Source organism: Condylostylus longicornis, unplaced genomic scaffold, assembly GCF_029603195.1.
Source record: "Condylostylus longicornis isolate FDR11 unplaced genomic scaffold, ASM2960319v2 ptg000104l, whole genome shotgun sequence".
Lineage (NCBI taxonomy): Eukaryota > Metazoa > Arthropoda > Insecta > Diptera > Dolichopodidae > Condylostylus > Condylostylus longicornis.
Window position 1 is genome coordinate 202909 of NW_026578072.1, and position 11860 is coordinate 214768.

Sequence of the window (11860 nt, forward strand, 5' to 3'; positions counted from 1 at the left end):
AAAATACAAAATTATTATATTTGAAAGTGTTATAAAAATTTCAAAAAAAATAAATATATTAAATCAGAAAATATAAAAATGAAATTTATAAAAATATTTAATTTTCTTCTTAATGGTTAATAAAAATTAAACTGTATATAAGGTGGGCTGCGATATTATATAACATATGTAGTGTTAAGTGTATATAGGACGGTATATATATATACCATATTAAAGTTTACATAAAAAAGGGGTTAAGGTTAATATTAAAGATAAAAATAAATAAAGGAGAAAAATTATGAGTAATTTAAATAGACTTTGCATGTTACACTTTAATTAAGTGAATTAAAGTGAAAAAGAACCTTAATATAATTATTATGTATAGTTACGTGTGTTTGTTTTATATGGTGGTCATAATGTTATATACAATACGTATCATATGTATTTGTACATTCTTATATGTTTGTATTAAAAATATGAAAAGATATTGTTGATATTATTATGAGTAAATATTTTTTAAGCTACACAGAAAATTTTATTTACTTCGAGACTCATGATTATGAATTTTTCATATATCTACATAATATAGTACAATCAATAAGTCTAGGTACACTAAAAATTTAATTTTTGTTTAAATTTAAATTAAAGTTCTTGCAAAAGTCATGTTTATACATACAAAACTTATACAAGAATTTTATGCATTTCTTTGGAAGTATACGAAATGAAGATTGCATGTCCATCAAACTCTGCTATTCGCCAATATACTTTTATTAGTGACTACGTTTTGCCATTAGATGTAATTTCTTTGTCCACTGTTCTTTGTTATATTGCTCGAGTACCTGCCAAGCAATTACTTGGTGATCTTCGGCAGAGTATGTCACAACCAATGCCATTTTTTTTTATTTTTGTGTATTTAATGGTTATTTGTTCAATAGCACCAAAAATTCCAAACACTATTCTACATAATTTAATTCTGTCAGTAATGTCCACTTAAGACTCACCATCTGTAGCAATGATAATAATTACTAGTAATCTGTAATAATGATATCATTAGCATTTTTATTATAATGATATAATCAGATGTATAATTATAGTGGAATTTTGTGACATTCTCGATTAAGATCCCGTTAATCGTAAATTTCTCTTTATTTGCGCTGATTACGCCAATTACCGTAATCTAGCTGCTCTGACTTTTTCACTCAGAATACTAATTTTTCTCTGAATAATTGGTTTAAAATAGAAGAAACACCAAAAGTTTGTACGAAAATCGAAAGATAAATTGCAATTTCTTGATTAGATTGTTTAGACATCATCGTGCAACAACAAACCCAATAAAAATATTAAGGCTGTAAATCATCAATTGCATTTCAATACCGATAATATTCAGAATATGTACTCATTTTCATATTTGAAATCTTAAAAATTAAAATTAGGCAACCAAAAACTTCACTAAATTCTTCACTAAAACACTCAATTTTCAAGAGAAGAAAATTTTTTAAAATTAAATCATGTGTGTTAAACCTAATTTTTCTAATTCTTTAACCAACTTAATAATTATGCAATAGTTTTTGTCTCTTCTTGTTCTATTCTAACAAAATTATGCAATTATGTTTAATTGGAACTTAAAACTAATTTTCTTGCAATTTTTTTCAAAAAATTTTTATTTTAGATTTTAAATGTTTTTTTGGGGCAAAGTTTAAGTTTATAAATCTGATTACAAGATTAATTAAAAAGAAGAATAATAAATTGCTAAGAAAAACATGAAATTTTGGAAATCTTTTGTAACATTTTTCCTTATAAACTTTTTTCTAATTTTCTAATTAAAAAGAAAATAAATAAGAAAAAGAAAATCTCAATTAAATTGTTATTTTAAGAAAACAACCCTGAACTCTTCTTTAAATTTTTTTATAAAAATTTTTTTATATTGAAATGTAAATATGAATTTCTTTTTCAAAAGTTTAAATATTTTACTTATTTAATTTAATATAGAAAGAATTTGAAGAAAAAAAAATTAGGAGTTGTCAACTTAAAGAAAATAAAAGAAAAAAATTCAAATTTTATAATTGTCATCATCATGTGTTGCATTTTATTTTACAGCATCTGCTACAATATGAAAATTGCATAAAAATGCAATGATGACAAAGTGAATTTTTTCTTCTTTTACTATTCTTGTGTCATCGTATTTCTATAGAAATTAAATTTAAGACACCAACAACAAAAAGAGAATGAATCATTTCGTTTTTCTTGCATTTTTTTTTTTCGTTTTCTGAATAAAGAGCTTTAAGGTTGTGAACATTGCAATTTAAGCTAAAACCTTTTTAAATGTTATCTGCTCCCATTAAATTATCATTATCTCATTTTAAACTTTAAACTTCTCAATTTATCTCTTTTTTTTGTTGTTGTTGTACTGAAAACTTAAAAAAAAATCTAAAATTCTTATGTGGAAATGGAAATAACAGAATATTAGAAAATTGAGTACAAGAATAAGTTAAAAGAGAATAAAATAAAATTCGATTAGTCTGTCATAGTTCTTCTCTTAAATCTGAACTGAACTTTTATATATGAAATGATTTTATATTTCAAATTTTTTGCCATTATGTATAAGGGGCCATAGAGGAATTAACATTATACTTAGTAATTTTTGTGTTAAATATTTGATCCAGGAACAATAATTGGAATAACGTTTCTTTTCAAAAATTATCGTAATTCTGTAAGATTTATGTAGAGGTTATGACGTTAAAATTGAACTCTGAGTATAGTTCACTATACATTATTAATTTCAGGTATTAAGTACGAAAAACAAAAAAAAATTTTAGAATGCAAAAATCCATTGAAGCCTTAATGACTTTTCATCACTATCTACAAAGAGCTTTACTTCTATTCAACATCGCTATGGACTACAACAGTTCGCAATTATAATATTTAGAGTTTTTTTTTAGAAGTTATTTCAAAAAATATTTCACGCCTATATTAAGAGTTCTAATATAATTTAGTTGAACAAACTTATTAAGCTTTCGATTTAGTTTTTTCCTATACTAACTATTCTCACAAAATTTATCAAATATTTAAAAAATGAACACTGTCCGACAATTTTCTAAATTCTATAGTAAAAAATTGAAATAAGATTATTTCAATAGTCGAAAATTTAGTATTATGCCAGTATTAAAAAAATTTAAAACATAAAAATGAAATCTGATGTGGTCGGATTGTACCGAACACAAAATATTCTGGGGTGGTGCATTTGTTCTATATAAGATTATGAAAAAGTTCTTTAAACACTTATTTCAATTTCTCAGTAAATGGTTAATTTATGTCATTCGAATTCCCTCAGTTAGTCTCAGTTGTAATCGCAGAACTCAAATATTAAATTTATGCGCAAAAATGCATTTAGGCTGAAAATAGGGCAGGCGAAATTTGGTGCCATTGCATTACCCCTCTTTTTTTATACAATGCAATCGGTAAATATAAAAAAAATGAAATTTGTAAATTTTTCTCCAAAATTTGTAGAAGTTTTTTTTTTAAACTTTCTAATTTTTTTTCTTCTCCAACATTTAATTGAATTTTTCTCCTTTTGAAAAACTTAAAACAATACTAAAGAGAAGAAAACTTATAAAAATAAACAAGTACGAATAAGAAAATTCTGCATACTTTAGCAAAAAGAATAAAAAGAAAATGGAAATACTTTTGTGTTTGTTTTAAACTGTATTTTAAGGATATCTTAAAAATACTTGGATTAGCAAGAAGTTTTCTTAATTTAAGCATTAATTTGATTTGAAAAGTTTTATTTTTTCGTTTTTGTTTTTCTTATTTTTCCACAAAATGAGAACAATTATTGCTTACAGGAATGCTACATAATTTGTCCTAATAAAATGTTATATTTTTTTTTTATTATATTTTAATTTAGAGTGTTCTTTATTAACTTAACAATAATTGAGTTACAAATAAAATGGATGATTGCACTTTGAATGGAGTTATAAATAGGACATGTACGGGAATTTGAGAAGTAAATCATATTTCTTATAAGTATATAGGTTTGATTATTTTACTGAAATCAAACTGTTCTGCAATTAAGTCCAATGTTTAAAAGTGAATTAAATTTTTTAATGGGAAGTATATAAGCATTTATAAGAAATATTCGGTTCCAAGTGAAAAATTTGAGGTAATAATCATAAATTACTGTAATTACTGCACAATAACACTGTCCAAAATTTTTAATTGTGAATATAATAATCATAAATTTTATGTCATCATAAAAATTTGAACTCTTTTACTATCGTTATGCTAAGTTAATATTAATAAGTTCTTTCAGTGTGACATTAAATATCCAAATTGCTTTATCGCAAATTTGTTTGACGTGCCATATTGTCCTGTAATATTTTAATTGTAATATAAAAATAGATATAATTTTTTTAACTATTATAATAAGGATAATATGCCTACAACTTACAAGTAAAACTAGTTCATTTACTTTAGGTAATATTTTCATAATTGTTCTATTTTTAATTAATTTATATTCTAGAATTGTGTTAGATGAAGATGATGAAACCGCAATAATAACCATAATTTAAATTTATTTACACATTAATGAAATTTTTACTTTTTTATTATATTTTGTTTGAATTATAGCATTTAGATATAGAAATTTTCTAAGAATATTGAGGTCATCATACAAAATGTTATACATTTCTATTGATTAAAGTTCTATTTATTTTTTACATAGGTTTACTTTTTGGATTAACTGTTATTAAAAGTAAATTTTTGGTGAAGTTAAAAATAAATTTCAATAGTCCAAAAATTTCTATATAATAATAATAATGTTTGTATTGAAATTATGCATGACGATGTCCAGCAAAAATTGTTATTTTAGGTTACACTTTTTTTTGATTTAGTTTATTTAGCTTTTATAATTTGTACCTAGAGTTGACTAATGATTTTTCCTCAATGCCATCCAGTTTACAACCGAATTATCTCGGAAATTATTAAGCGATAAATTGAAGACTAACTCGAAATCTGTTAAATTATGGGAAACAAATTGAATAGGGTAAATTTTTTTGTAATTTGCCACCTTGTGAAAAATTTGACATGTTTTATTTCGTTGTTTTTTTATTTCCTCAATAACGTTTTAAATAGCGCCTCAAATGATACGTCCAAAGTAGCACTTAATAAACAACTACTTTTCAGCTTTCCGTTGCATTTTATTTTTTTTTTTTAATCGAATAATAATTGTGGAAGCTATAACCATTTAAGATGATACATTTCTTTGTTGAATCCAAAAATTTTCAATTGGGATTTTCGGGGTTGAAATTGAATTTGAACCCCCCAAGGGCCGATTATTTTCATAAAATTGTCCAACTTTTCTGCCCCCTTAGAGATTATATAATATTGCAAGTTTATGCTATATAGTGGACTAGTATAATATTAATTGTGTATCTACATAAAAGTATACTAGAAAATTGAATTTTTCACTATAATTTGCAGTATATTTGGAAGAAGTTTCCATTTTTGAAATTTCACTGTATATGAACACAATTACTTTGCATCGACTGATAAATTAAAAGACTTAATTTTATCCAGTCTTTATTATCCTTTTTTTTTAATATTAACTTCATTGCAATTTAAATTTTTTTTTAACGCTTTTTCGTTTTCTCTGATGGCTTTTAGTTTTAAATTTACTAAAATAATTGCATTTAGTCTGCGTATGTGTGTGTTTAAGCAATTTTAAACTATACATGAGTTACTTTTCGTTTCTGTTGTTTTATTTTAGTCATGTAAAACGTGTTTGGTTGTTGTCTTCTTTTAGTTTTTTTTTGTTATTTGAAATTACTTTGGAAAAAGTTAACAAAGGGAGCGTAACTGCATACACATAAGAAGTTAAATATAAGGATTTAAATAACTAGGCGAAATATGTTTTTGCATTACTTTTTTGCAGATTTTTTGCATTTGGAACTGATGCCACAGAAGAATGTCAAACGATTACTGAATCAAATTCAAAATTACTTTTTATTTTTGAATGAGTTTGTAAGTGTGTTGTTCTTTTTTCATGCGTATCACGAAATTTGTTTTTGCTACTCTGTCAGAATATTCTTTTATATTTTGATGCAGCCAGATCACATGTAGATTGTTAGTGACGTAGATTATTAGTGGCATAGATTAATATTATACAGATAAATAAGAATAATTTTGGGTTGAAATAATTAACAATTCATAATTAAAATTTACGCATTAAGTCATTTAAGCAAATGACCGGGTTAATTTTTAATATCTTGAAAAAATTAATCATCACCAGGTTTTCGGCCACGAAAGTTTTCAGAAGACCTTGTACTATTTCACGATTTTCCTAAGTTAATGGCATTTTTGTGTTTTTTTTTCTTAATTTCCTTATTTATATTTATTAAATTAAGAAAACTCTTGTCCCACATTATTGAAATACAAGATACTTTTGGGATTTTTTCTGCTCTACTAAAATGTATTTAGGAAGAATATTTTTACTCGAACTTACCCAACATCTCCATAAATTTTAAATCAACTGAAGCATAAAATGATGTTGGTATATGAATGAAAAACAAAAACTGAAAAACTCATAATATTCACAAAGGAAAGCATTCACTTTTACCTATTAATCAAATTAAATACTATGAGTTTATTCTAGTATATACTAGTATTTTAGTACATATACATAATATTGTTTATTTAAAATTAAACTTTTATTAAAATATTTAAAACATATTTCTTTAGTTTTGTACCTTTTGTATTTACGCAATCATTCGTGTAATTTTAATAATTGTAAATATGTGCATATGTATGTAAAAAAAGAAAAATTTTATTTAATTCTGTAAAAATAAAAAGTTAATAAAAATATAATATGAATGTAGTTCTTTGTTTTCTTTTTTTAAATAAGAAAAATTTTGTTAAATACATTGGGGACCAATGAAATAAAATCGTTTTATAGCTTGCTTTATATATTAAAGAAAATTCTATGTGTACCTTCGTATCTAATTTTCTCGTTTTTTCTTTTTGTATTCTCTTTGCTTAAATGCATGAAAATTTTAATAGTAGCCTACTTTCCTTTCAATTTTTTGTGTTCTATATTATTTACTCTTTTTTTCTCATGAAGCTTGAAAACTTATATACAGTAGTAGTAAATAACTAAAATATATCCGATGCAGCAGATACAAAAATATTAAACAAATCTTTTGCTATGTACCTATAATACTTAAAATACTTACAATATAAAACAGATTGATAACATACAATTCGCGAGCGCATATGGGTTGGCTCACAGCAAGCGTGATATTTTACTTCTTTTGATAAGATTTTCATAAAATAAATTGATAATTTTCTGAATATCAAATTTCTTAAATATTTTAAGAAATTGGATATTAGGAAGGCACTTTATTCTGCGCTGCGTGCTGGTTTTTTTCTTGATACTTTCATTTTGTTTTTATAACCATATATGATTTTCTGCCATGGAATAATAAATTGGTTTCCTCACCTTTTTCTTTGCATAAAATAATTTTTTAATTAAACAAAATTTTGAGCTTAAATATAGAAACGATAGTATCTGAAGGGCAACAATTTTTATGGGAAGCTATTTTCTCTTCATTTCATCTCACCCCTTCTTTTTCAGCTGCAAAAATTTCCAGAATGGTAGCCCTTGTTATACTTTCGAACAATAAATAATCTGAGCTGAATAGAGTAAACCATTCTCTTAATTTTTAGTACTAAATTAATAATATAGATTTTTTAATAATATAGATCCTACGTGGATAACTACAAAGTAAATTTCTTTTATATAATAGTATTTTGTTTCTGCTTTAATTTTATATAATATACTTACATGGTATATTATATAATCAGTTTATATGTCAAGTATACCTACTGTTATACTTACTTTTCTTTATACATAGGATTTTAAAACTATTTATATTATAACACTTATGTATACATATTGCAATTTTTTTTTTTTGCAATATTCCAATTCGATGAATAAATTTCTCGCGCTCTGAATATTCACATGAATCAAGTTTAAAGTAAATTTCAGGTTATTTAGAAAATATTTTATGCAAATACAACGTTTTCCTTGCACAAAAATAAAAAAAAAACACAAGTAGGTTCCCATATTCTTTATATCTTGACACACAGTTATCTTTGTATATTATGGTATACAATAAATATGTATACTGTATAGTATATATTAGACGTACATGTTTTGGAATATGTGTGTATGTATAATATGCACATTATATTTGTGCACTTTATAATTTGCTTAAATAAACAAAGAATTCAAAAATAAAAAATAAAATTAGAGTTGACGACCAAAAAAATCTTTTAAATTATCCCACATTTTACTATTAGTTTCCTCTTTCCTTTTAGTTTTATCACAATTTTAATATGTTGAATAATATATTTAATATTTTTTTTTTCGGGTTTGCTCTCCTTATAGGTTTGTATTAGAAAATAATGTAAACTACAAAACTATAGTGGTCGTGTACACTTTAATAATGATAAGAAAAATTCCTACCCACACACTCACTAGATCCGCCTGGAATTTATTTAAATTTTGTAATTTTTTATCTGAAATAAAATTGTATTCTTTAATTCTGGAGCCAAACCATAATATTTAAAAAAAAAAAAACAGTGAATTTTCTATGAGTGTATGACAGAAATTCTCATATATGTAACAGAAAGTCTGAAGAGAAAAATGGTATGGGAGTTTGTTTTCCACTCTTACAATTGCTATCGAATAGTGTATCACAAGAATATCAAAAGAGATTTCCCAAAAGAGATGGACGAGATTTTTAGTTTTTTTCTCTTTTTTCTTTGTATGTTGTTTTCTTGTTAAAAGTTTATGTAACTATAGTGGATTCAATGTTTAGAGAAATTTTAAGCTTTCATTGTGCAGCAAAGCAATGTTGTTTTTTTTTTTATATAGGATTAAAATTGTTAAGTTGACGTGAACAAGCGAACAATTTTTATTCCTTTATGTTAACAAGTTTTTGTGTAGCTTTGTATATTTTTATTGCTTTGTATATTGTTTTCTGATATTAAAGTCTCCTATAATATTGCATTCCCAATTATTTTGTTTATACGATACAGGGTGTTTGATTTTTTAAATTAATTTGTATTTTATGGTTTATATATTGTGATCTGCTTTTATTATTTTTTCTTTAGTAATTTCTAACCCATGTTAGAAATTAAAAGAAATCTTGTAGCGCAATCATGTTTAAATTTAGAAATTATGTATTAGGACATAGATTCTGCTATATCACTGAAAATATCGACAGCACTTTTTAACAAGAAGCTTCAAGTAAGCTCTTAAACACCTACTTGTTACAAAATACATAATTAAAATGAAAATTTTATTAAATTTACATTTCATAATCGCCAAATATTTTTGAATACTTATTTATAAGGAGATTCAAATTTTTCAAGATTTCTGAGTTTGATTAAAAAAACTGATTTTTCTTAAAACATAACCTTTGGATTCTCAACCTTTTTGGTTCATCTTGTATTTTATAAACGGTTGCATACAAAAATAATATAGAATTTAAGCATATAGAAAATTTTCTTTTATATTTTCCGAAATAAAATTATTTTTTGGCTAAAAATAAAAAAAATTTTCTTTTATTCTTTTTGTATTTTAAAATGTTAAAGGCAAGGAGGAAAACACAAAATCTTAGGCAAAATTGTTGAAAAAAGAAAAAATTTCAACTAAATTATTTGAGGTTATGTACATTTATAAAATACACAAATATTAGGCTAAATTTCTAAAATCCTTGACAAAAATCCAAAAATAGAGAAAACACTATATATAGTATACATGTACGTAGGAAGCTTAAAGTTAGATATGACGATTTTGTATCGTCAGAATTGGAAAAAGACGATAATTACATTTTTAAATTAAATTTTTTTTTTTTTCATTCGGAATGAAATTGAAAAATTGGAGTCCATACTTCTTTTAAATAATTAAAAAGAATTGTTTTTTTTTTCTGTTTTGCTATAACATTGTAGTCCCGTATATATAAAGTGGATAAAGGATAGAGTATAATAGTGATAAAAATGAAGAAGAAACAGAAATTTTAAAAACGAAAAAAATGTTCCAAATTAGTTTGACATGAAATGAAAGTTTTCGTTTTTTTTTTCATTTTTGCGTTTTTATTTTTTTTTTAAAATGAAATTGCCGGCCTCAATATCTGGATCAATTAAATGAATAATAAAACGAGGTAATTTAAAGTTGGAAGGAAAAATTGCAGAATGTTATATAATATGCAATGTATGTGCAAGCAGTATATAATATTTTTCCACAGAAAATAAATAGTTGCTCTATATTAGGGAATAATGTTATAAAAAATTTATGTATATATGTACTCGCATATGCAAAGATAATAATTGTAATATCCCAGTGTCAGTTGCTATTTCTATATTATTTTTTACTTTGTGCTTTCTCCTTTATTATTATTCCATTGTATTTATTATACTGACTTACTTTTTAGATGAAATTTAATAATAAAATTTCAAACTTAATTTACAATTTTTTTGCGATTTTTTTTTTTTGTTATTTTAAAATTCGTTTATTTTTGCCAGATTGACCAAAAATTTTAATTTTTAAATGGCCTATATCCATTTAATTGAATGTAAAAATCCTTTTAGGGCCATATAATAATAATTATGTGATTTTTATTTTGAAAAATTATTCCGATTCCGATTTTTACTTTCTTATTATTTTCTTTGCAATTAAAATTAGATAAAAATAAATGAGTTCACATTGTGACTAAAAGTATTTTTCAATTTTGACAACGAAACTAGACTAAAACTTTCATAAATTTTAGAATGTTGCTGTTAATTGAAAATATTGTATGTTGTTTAAAAAAAAATTTCATAATTATTGTGTTTAAGAATTCCTTGACTCAATTTTAATAAAGTTTCTCTGATTGACATCGATTAACTACTTGCATTGAATTAAAAATCCAATTTTCTACTTGAGATCTTGGTAGATAATTCGTTTAATTTTGCAGAGAGATTTTTGTTGTACGGTTCAATTCTGTTATATAAAATTTCAAGTTTGTTTGTTAAATTGAAATAAAAGTTTTCGCTATTGCTATGATTTTGATCTATTAGAAAAAATGTACACACTTTTATACAAAGTATGAGAATCAAGTAGGCAAATTCAATTGAGTTGGAACGCAACATAAACAGTAAGCAGTTAAACTCAATTAAAATATTTTTTAAATGTTGATTAAATATTATTTTATATAATAATTTTATATTAAAATTATTTTAGTTTTATTAAAATTTACTCTTGTTTTATAATATTTTTCATAACGCTCGCGTAATGGGTATTGAAATTATTATTATCGATTTTTTTAGTGATTTGATTGAAAAATATTTAAAAAAATTAAAAACTGAATTCAATATTTGAAAAATTAATTAATTTCTAACTCTTTTCCCAAAAATTTTTGAAAAAAAAAAAGTGCTTACTAGTTTCCCTCTGTCCGTCCGACCGTCCGTGGACAGTTTTGTACATTCACGCCCTTGAAGATGAAAAGCTGAAATTTTAAATGTAGATTGATATTTACCAAAAACTTATTTCCATAGAAAAAAATTTTCCCTATAAAAGTTATATCCCCCCGAAACCGTATCAGTGTCATTCTTTCACTATTTATTGCAGCGAAACCATAAGCATTTTTCAAATTTTTCAATAAGTAAACGCAGAAAAGTAGTGACTGTCTTTTGCCGGTATACAATGCTTGACTTTAAAAAAAAAAACAAATTAAACGTTAAAATTTCCGCTTTTCTTCTAGATCTCAGGCTGTAGGAGTCTGAAATTTTAGTAGCTCTTAGATATTCATAAATAGTTCATTTCGCAAAAAGAATTTTTTTT